Here is a 9,815-nt window from a genome sequence, read left to right on the forward strand (position 1 = left end):
GATGGGTGTGCATGCCAGGGTTCTTTTCAGATTATAAGTGTGTAAATTTACTTTTAGTGTACACAACAAATAAAAATATGTAATTTAAGAGTATAACATTGGCTTGCCTTTTTCTTTTAAAATACATTTTCTTTCAATTCAGAGTAGATCAAAGTAATGCATACACTTTAACATTAAAATGTGAGAAGTAATGTAGAGTAGTAGAGTAGAGTAACTTTATTGATCCCGGGGGGAAATAAAGGTGTCAAGTAGCTTACATAAATACACATAATGCCCACATGGACATGGACATTTCAAGACGCATGTAACACAGGTGTAGATGTAGATCCACATGTAGATTCCTGTCTGTTATGTCTGCCTACAGTACTATCTGACTAAAGAAGCCAGAGACATAGATAAAGAGACAAAGAAGAGTGATAAAGGGCACACATGAAATTGAGAAATATTTATGTAGCCACTCTCCATTTTCTATCTGTCCTCTCCCCTCTTATCTACTTCTTGCTTGTTGAAGTACCATGCATCTTGAATCATCACTAATTTACTTTTTTCTTCAGACACAAAGCGTACCTTTTCCTGTAAATTGACTGTTTTCTAAGATATCTAAATCTAAAGTTGCTGTGAGGACAGATTGTATTCATTAAACTTGATGGTTGTGTTCAGTGGAAAAATACTTGCTTGGCAGAGCATGATCTAGTTTCGAGTTCTAGGAGTGTAACCGACAGAAACAAAAAGGCGGAAAACGCAAAATTGAAATGTTCAAAACTCATTCACCAGATGCTCTTAAAAATAATGAAATACATTTGCTAGTATATGAAATATATATTTTAGAAAGAAAAAAAATGTATGTCACTGTCGAAGCATGTAATAATATACACATTTCTTCCTTAAAGTGTCTAGGGCCTACATGTCTATTTTTTTTAGATGTTTACATATCAGTCTTAAAGGATAACTTCAGTCAATTTCAACATGCAGTTGTAATGCTCACACACTACCCTGGACTTGTCAGTACCTGAGTTTTTTTCTTTTTCTTTCTTTTCTGAGATCCTGGTCATTGTAATGGGGGCAGCTGTTTGTTTACATACAAAACATTTTTATTTGTTCCCAAAAACATCCAAAAGGTTATGCAACATCAGCAGACAACTAGCAAACAGCGGTACCTTTTGGGAAAATATTTGGAGTAGGCTTGTTATTTTTATTTATTTATTTTTTTTGTTTTTTTTTGTTTATTTATTAATATTTTCTCAATAATACAACAGAGACTGGAGACAAAGACGCAAGAACAGAAACAAAAGACAAACAAAACAAAACAAAAAAATAAAAATAAAATAAAAATTTAAAAAAGTAAAGGTGCATTCACTGTAGGCCTACATACATAGGACAGGATAGATCAAGGTTATTTCAAAGAGTCCACGTGTCTTATGAAAGGGTCCCACATTTTCTGGAATGGCTTGAGGGAGCCATTTAGCGTACCACTTATTTTATCCAGTTTGAGGCTCTGTATCATGTCCCTTATCCAGTGGTCGTGTATTGGAGGAGTTGTGTCTTTCCACTTGAAAAGGATGAGCCTTCTAGCCAGCAAAGAGGAGAAGGCAAACGCCCTCTGCAGGTAGGCTGGGAAAATACCTTGGTCAGATTCCGGGATAATGCCAAGAATTGCAATTAAAGGAGAAGGCTGAATATCAGAACCATTTGGACAAGACCAGAACATAATATGGTACAATGTTGCTGTCGTTTGTTTGCATTTATCACATGTGGGGCTTTTATTAGGGAATATTCTTGCTATCTTAGCTGTAGAGAAATGCAATCAATGTAAAACTTAAAACTGTATCAGGGCATGTCTGGAACATGTCGATGAAGAATGAACCCTTGTGAGGGCCATTTCCCGTTCTTCATCAGAAAGTGAGACCCCCATATCGTTTCCCATTGTTCTCGAATATGTGAGATAGAAGGACTATATGCAGCCATTATGTGTGTATAGAACATGGAGACCCTACCCTTATTAAGATAATTATTAAGGGGGGGACTATCAGGAAAGACTGTGATTTTTTTTTGCATACAAAATCCCTCATTTGTAAATAGTGGAAGAAGTAAAAATAAATAAATAAATGTAAACAAACGCTCCCCCCATTAGAATCGTTCATATCTCGGAAAGGGCTGAGCCGAAAAGTGTGGCATCACCGGGTACTGACAAGTCAAGGGTCACGTGAGCTGAGCAATACAACAGCATAAAAAAATTGACTGAAGTGGTCCTTTAATAGACATGCAAATTTTGGGACTAAAATGCTCAAGCACCACTAATGAAGTGAAGGCTACATACACAATATGTATGAAAGACCTTTCACCCTTCACGTCACACAGTGCAGCCACCTGAGTATGTCCAGATACAGCCTAAACTACCAGTGTGTAGACAACTGCCCTACAAAGGCAAAGAGCAGTAACTATGCCAACATTGAAACTTTAGAAAAATGCCATTGTAGTTATTGCGAGACACATTTGTACTATAAGGTTTTGTGAAGACCATTTCAGTCTATCCTCAATTTTGACAAAATATGTACCGGTAGTTGCTGCACTTTGCCTTTGTAGGGCAGAACTGAGTAAAAACAAACTCTCCCTTTATATCCTCTATGCAAGGCCGGATTAAGATGGCCTGGTGACCCTAGGCTAAAGGTTGCTGTGGGCCCCCCCGGAAGGCAAATTTCGTGACAAATTTGCATAGACAGTGTCATAATTAGGAGCTAGGAATTAAGGGTACCATGTCTACCAACTGCACTCACTTAACATGACAGATGAGTTTTTCAATATTATCACATCGCATCCTATCTCAATTCTTCCAATTTTCACTTTTGTCCAATCAGGGAGCCCCTGGCTGGCAGGTGGGGGGGTTGGGGGGCCCTAGGCTGCAGCCATATCTAGCCTGTGCATTAATCCGGCCCTGCCTCTACTATGTGGTTTTAGGGAGGACCCTTGAGGGATGTTCCCCCTCCCGTGTCTCCTCGTCCTCTTGTCTCTGGGGACTCTTCAGCAGAGAACAAAGCTCCACACCTTGCGGCATCTGCCACGTAGTCTAACAACCCCAAACCCACCCCATCCCACCCCCCCACGCTCCCCCTGCTCCGCTAAAGCCCTAAAACCTCAGCACAGCCGCTGCAGTAAATAAAGGGAGAGAGAATAGAGTCCCAGCATGATCCCAACCTATTGTCCCATGACCCCTCTCGCACCGCACCACACCACACATGCACACACACACACGCACACACACACACACACACACACACACACACACAACACACACCAGCCCCCACGATAGCCCACGACACCTGGCCCCTTTGTGCTCGCTCCACAGCAGTCTCTCTCTCTCGCTCTCTCTCTCTCTCTCTGAGCTGTTACTGCCAGCAGATGTTCCCTCTCTCTGTCTCTCTTGTCTCTCTATCTCTTCTCCTCCCCCGCTCTCTCTCTCCCTCTCTCTTTCTGACTACCGCTACTACCGACAGATGCTTGCTCTCTCTCTCTCTCTCTCTCTCTCTCTCTCTCTCTCTCTCTCTCTCTCTCTCTCTCTCTCTCTCTCTCTCTCTCTCTCTCTCTTGTTCTCCTCAGCTATTACTACTGGCAGATGTTCACCAAGCCCCCCACCCCCCACCCCCCCTGCTTCTCTTTCGTTCCCTCTCTCTCTTCAGGACATCCTAAGCACATCATCATTTGTGAATAGTATCTGTCAATGTGTGTTAATTTATGGCCAAGGGGGTTTCTTCTGCCAGGGCTCACCACCGGTATTAAAAAAAGATTATTGACCTTGTGTAAAGTTAGGGAGCGTGGTCAGGGAGCGTACACCTCCTTTGTTGTTTGGAAAGTTTGAACTTTACTTATTCCTTGTTCCTTTGTTATTCCTTTATGCTTGATCCTTATATAAGAACTCTTTACAGGATGTGAAAGAGCCAAGACAGACTCCTTTCTGCTTTTTATATAATATAAACGTACACATGCCCTTTTAATCTTATTAAATATATACACCAAGTAAATATGCCTCATATAAACAGGCAAACAACCAACTTAAATATTAACAATAAAGTGACTTAGATATTTACACAGATTAAGGTCCTTCCAATTGAACGATTGATGAAGGGCAACTGCCCACGCTTTACTAAGACAGGGTCCCTTTGAGCAGTGGTTCTTAACCTGGGGTGCGGGCACCCCCTGGGGGTGCGCCAGAGATTCCAGGGGGTGCGCAGAATTTTGTTTGTGTTGAGGTTGTGACCAAAATTATGCTTGCAAACATTATAGTTAGGTCAAATTAAGATCAAATCATCATTGTATCATCAATCATCACTTCAAACATTTTTTGTGTGGGGGGTGCGCAGCTTGTCTTCGGCACAGGAAAGGGGGTGCGTTAAGGAAAAAAGGTTAAGAACCACTGCCTTTGAGGAACAGCACTGCATCTCACATGGGATCCTTTCAGGTCAACGCTAAAGAGCTACTAGTGAGATGCAAATGAACAACAGAAAAAGATGTCCAACTAAAGGCTGACTAAAAGCATAGCTGAGATATATAGCCTACTACTTTGTAGGTTACTCAATAAAAAGCACTGTTGGAGCCTGGAACTCTTTCACTTGTTCAAATTCCTTCTCATCTCCAATGAGGGTTGACATATTCCTCCTCATCTGCAATGAGGGTTGGCATACGCCTATTCCACATCATCTCCAATGAGGGTTGACATATTCCTCCTCATCTCCAATGAGGGTTGACATAGGCCTTTCCTCCTCATCTCCAAAGAGGGTTGACATATTTCTCAACATGATGTCGGGGCAAACTCGGGCCCGGCAGCAGCTGCACAGCTCCGTCGTACACCCTGAAGCCCAGGTGGAGTGGCTCTGTGAACGTGGTCTGGACTCTGTGCAGGAGGGTCATCGTGTCATCGTCGGAGATATTGTAAAAAGCCAGAGTTCCCGCAACGTGATCAACATACACTCCGACTTTGGGGCCGGCGTTAAGATCCAGTTTCATTATTTCACCTCCGTGTGTGAAACAGGTTTTCCACTCGTAAATGTACAGGCTCCATGAGTGACCATTAAATCCAAACCAATGACTGTTATCCACCCCTTTCCTGGGGGTGCTTCTATAGGCCACTGTTATATCGAGCGATCCACCACTCCTCTCAACTTCCCAGTAGCAGCGTCCAGACACAGCCTTGGTACACAGCACCTGCGGCCACCCATCGAATCTGTCTGGATGATCAGGAAAAGACTCAGAATCACCGCGCCCGGACGCAACCCGCCTGTTCCCCTCGGATAGATGGAGGTGTTTGTATGCTGTGTTTGGATCCAGAGTGTCATCATCACACAAATCTGATGGATTAGAAGACAGGATACAAGCATCTCATGTTATGGTTATGCATAAAAGCAGTCTTTAGCTATTGTATAGGATTAATATGAATGAAAGGCCAGTACAAAGATAGGAAAGGGCCCCACAAAGATTGGTGTGTTTGTGTGTGTGTGTGTGTGTGTGTGTGTGTGTGTGTGTGTGTGTGTGTGTGTGTGTGTGTGTGTGTGTGTGTGTGTGTGTGTGTGTGTGTGTGTGTGTGTGTGTGTGTGTGTGTGCGTGTGCGTGTGTGCGTGTCCCACACTCACACTGTAAGAAGTCCTCTCTGGTCACTGCAGGTTCATCAATTGGAGCCTGGCAGTCAAGCACTGAGACAGAAAGCATCATTAGTGTAAATGAGTAACCTGGCTCTCGTCAGATCTGTGTGTTTCCGGCATGACATTCATCAACACCGCAGAATGCTCTCTACATTCAATTAGAGAGATTGTCTTACACTCTGCAGGCTCACAAGTCATCTTGGTAACCCATTTATCAGAGGAAGGGCTTAACCTGCATCTTTCAAATGCCTCTCGACAGGGTCAAACATGCATTCTGCCTTGGTGGTGCGTCCCAAACGCCCAGTGATTGGATACTCAATGGTGAACTCCACTAGGCGTTGAAGAAAGAGCATAGTTTTGTTTTATATCCAGAGCTAGACTATCTGTATTTGATGACATTTTAGTTATAGGGAGGGAAAGTAATCTCATCGCCCCCTGCTGGCAACGTTCCAACCCCCTGCAACAAATGAATGTTTTTTTTCTTTGAAAAATTACATCTCGGCCCTGACGACGAAGTAGAAGTAGTGGCAGTCATATTATGGGCATGTTGGCCCGTTTTATCGAATCAGGTGGTAAAATGTTCGGTTTTTCACTGATCTGAGCTGATTTTAATATTCTTTAAAAAGCTAATACAGAACTACACTGACTGGCATGTGTGGCTTGTTTACTCCATGTAATTAGCATAGCCAAATTAGCATAGCCAAACATGAGCCAGAGAGGTGGTTACTCGTCACCACAGAAGCCATCATATCTACTACAGAATTTAAAACCATACCAAAATGATCGCGTGTATATATGTGTAATAAGAAGACAATGTGGAACTCATAGGATTACAAGAATGTGAAGATATGCGAAGAACTTGCGTTCGTTCGCGTTCATTTGTTTCTCTGTGTTGTCAACGAGGCGCGAAGCACAGCATGCTGGGAGCTGTAGTCCGTTTCCGACCAGATTGGCACAATTTCTATTTTTCTTAAAAGGGCAAAAAATGACTTGAGATTTTCACAGGTAGTAGTTCATGCTATTGTGTACGCTGAAAAATGTGTCTGGTGTTATAGTTCCAAGTCATATCTTTGTGGGATTTTTAAAAAAACTTGTCTATGGGAGTTTCAATAGGATCACCCTGGTGTTTGGAACGTAACCGCTAGGATCGCTGTTTTCCACTTTCCCTCCCAATTGTTTGGTGAAATTCTCTTTGTGTTTGGGGAAACTAATGCTGGATCTCAAATGGCGCACTTGTGCACTTCAGTGTTTATGTGTCAGTGCATAATTAATACGCCATACTGAAACATGAACACTGAAGTGCGGTGCACCATTTGAGATCCAGCACAAGTTTGTGAAGAAAATTAAAGAACCGTCGACTGAAATACTCACCTGCCTCAGAGCACATCTCATCTGGCTGCCCGTATGGCTCCTGCTCCAGGAAACAAAGCAACAACAACAAAAAAACATGTACACTGACACACATTTTGAATGGGACATGATACAGACACATTTGATCTGATGATATAATCTCCTAGAACATATTGAATAGATGTTATTTGTTTATTATTATTATTATTATTATTATTATTATTATTATTTTATTTTCAGATGTATTGTTGGTCTTTTAAGACTTTATTGTGATAAGATAGTGTTAGAGAGACAGGAAACGATTGGGTTGAGAACTTGAGAGACACAGGGAAAGATCGGCAAATGACCTGGGCCGGAATCGAACAAAGGTCGTCAGTGTAGCAACCCCCTACCGTTAGAGCCACGGTAGGGCCATATTGAATATATTTTAATAGATTTTTCGATTAATATCGAAGATTCTCTACGTCCTTTTAACTCTGTCTCTGTTGATATTCTGTTGTCTGATCTGAGTATTTTTGGATATTCTACAATAGGGCTAGACGAAGGAGAAATTGTCTGTAGGCTACTAATGGTGCCTTCACGGGCTCGGGACCTCTCGAGACAACTGACGACACTACTTACGTGACAATCGAGTTCTGGACTTTTGCACATGAACGGCAAAGATCCCGGAACATCGGGAATCATGCCTGTTTTGTTTTGGTCCTCTTCTTTTTTTTCACCTTGACTTGAGCCTCCACATCCACGGCACATCATTTTAGCTGAAGTAAGCTAAATTAAACAGTCAGAGACCAGTATCACTGACATACGGTATGTGCATCTGCAATTGAATGACATGAACTGGTGTTGTTGATAGTGATTACAAGGTGATATTTTAGCATGTATGATACTGTTTACATGCCAGTTGCATGCATGGGCGCCATGTCGATGATGCGTGTGTCGTCACACAAAACATAAGCTCGGGAACTAAAAGATTTTAGGTCGGCTTTCTTGGGATTCTCGACTTTTTGAACGAGCCATAAAGGCGTTCATGTGCGTACTTCACGCCATTTGACTCGAGAACCATTAATGACATCATCGAACGCGGCAGACCATTCATGCTCAAAAGCGCCATTTACAGGCCTGGGCTTGTATTTTCGGAAGTGTGCCCTCTATGCATGAAACATGAGACAAATTGACTCATAACTTGTAAATGACAATCGCTACGTTTACATGACGATTTAAATTCCAAATTAAATAGTTCCGTCGAGTCTACTTTGACCTCATGTAAAAGAGGTGTTTTCAAAGCAAAACTAAGTTCTATTCTGAATTAAATTGAGTTGATTCGGAATCAAATGTCTCATGTAAACGTATACTTTACAACAGGTACTTTATGATAGGCTGCCCAGAAGTTGGCCAGTAAATGATTTATAGAATGTTAGACATTGGACCTCTCATATAATAAACTGAATCAGCTTTTTATGACCATCCACTTTCCCCAAATGGGGCAATAGTCACTACACAGTACTCAACAATTTGGAGGGAAAAAACATCTTTCTCAGACATCTGAAAAAGCGCACCTACTATGCATAAACTAATGAAATAAACACATAAACAAATATGAAGTCCCAAAGATATGTTTATATCCAATGTTGTGAAGCAGGTGCCAAATCCAGCATTCACTATGGGTTGAGAACTACACCTGGACCTCAGCTGTTCCCTAACTTAAACTCTTAAGACAAGGCTATCAATTTGCTGTTTCCCAGAATGGCAAGGGCCAACTCAAAATGTATTGCTAAAGCCTGTGTGGGATGTTGTAGTAGTAATGGTAGTAAAGTATTTTCAGTGACTACCGCTTATGAGGCTATAGGAAGCAGGATGAGTCGAAGGTCACAGCTAACACTATAGATGTAAGTCCTAATGTGTGTGTGTGCGTGCGTCCGTGCGTGCGTGCGTGCGTGCGTGTGTCAGTTTGACAGAGCTCCATGTGAGAAGCCTCTTACCTGTTGTAGCTTCCACGGCCCCGAACAGCTTCTGGTAGTGTGTGACATTCCCGTTTTGAACTGCTCTGGCCTTGTCTTTGTGTTAACATTGTGATTTTCTGACAATGGCACACCAGTGTGCAATAGAATCCAGAGGAAGAAAAGTTCAGCCGGCTTCAACATCGCACTCTCAATGTGTGTGTCAGGTATAGGTGAGAGCAATTGACCCAGTTAATGCCTGGCAACACAGCCTGCAAGCCTGCAAGTCTAGTACCTACCAACCCCGAACTTCACATCCTGCTTGTTATGACTCCACCCTGGTGTCATCATAAAATAATAACCATTACAATCCTCCACCAACTCTGGGGTGCATTTCTCGAAACCATAGTTGCTAACTACGTTAGCTACTTTGTTGTTTTCAATGCAATTTCCCATTGGCAACTGCCCAAGTTGCTAACTGGCTGTCAACTACGTTTTCGAGAAACGCATCCCTGATTGCTCGGGCAGTACAGAGGACAGATGGGCAACTGTAAGGAAATAACTGGTTGGTGTGACGGAAAACAGTTTCAGAAAAATATCTGATGACGAGGTCAAACCCTGTCTTGTTGGTGGCCTGTGGCATCCATCATGTTCTGTAATAGAATGTTCATATTGTATACATTGCACGGGTCCATTTCAAGGGCACCACTTCCGTTCGAGGCTTAAGAGTAAACGGTCAACTCGATTCCGGTCTCTTTCTTTCTTTATTGTCAAGTTGTTATAGCAACCCACAAAAAATATCATAACATATCATGTTGTGAGTTCTGCTTTTTAGTTCATTGTGTAAGCTTTTAGATCAGTCCAATTGTTTACAGCTGAACAGCTTTCCATCTCAAAG

General features: G+C 42.2%; 1 protein-coding gene across 2 annotated transcripts in view; it reads left to right on the top strand.

The window, feature by feature from the left end:
* aftpha (aftiphilin a) overlaps positions 1 to 110 on the top strand; it is a 22,962-nt gene extending 22,852 nt beyond the window's left edge. For both annotated transcript variants that reach the window (XM_063202788.1, XM_063202798.1), the window contains exon 10: positions 1 to 110. This exon is cut by the window's left edge. The gene's annotated coding sequence lies outside the window, so the exon portion shown is untranslated.
* The last annotated feature ends 9,705 nt before the right edge of the window (positions 111 to 9,815 follow it).

The sequence above is a fragment of the Engraulis encrasicolus genome, chromosome 1 (genome assembly GCF_034702125.1).
Source record: "Engraulis encrasicolus isolate BLACKSEA-1 chromosome 1, IST_EnEncr_1.0, whole genome shotgun sequence".
Lineage (NCBI taxonomy): Eukaryota > Metazoa > Chordata > Actinopteri > Clupeiformes > Engraulidae > Engraulis > Engraulis encrasicolus.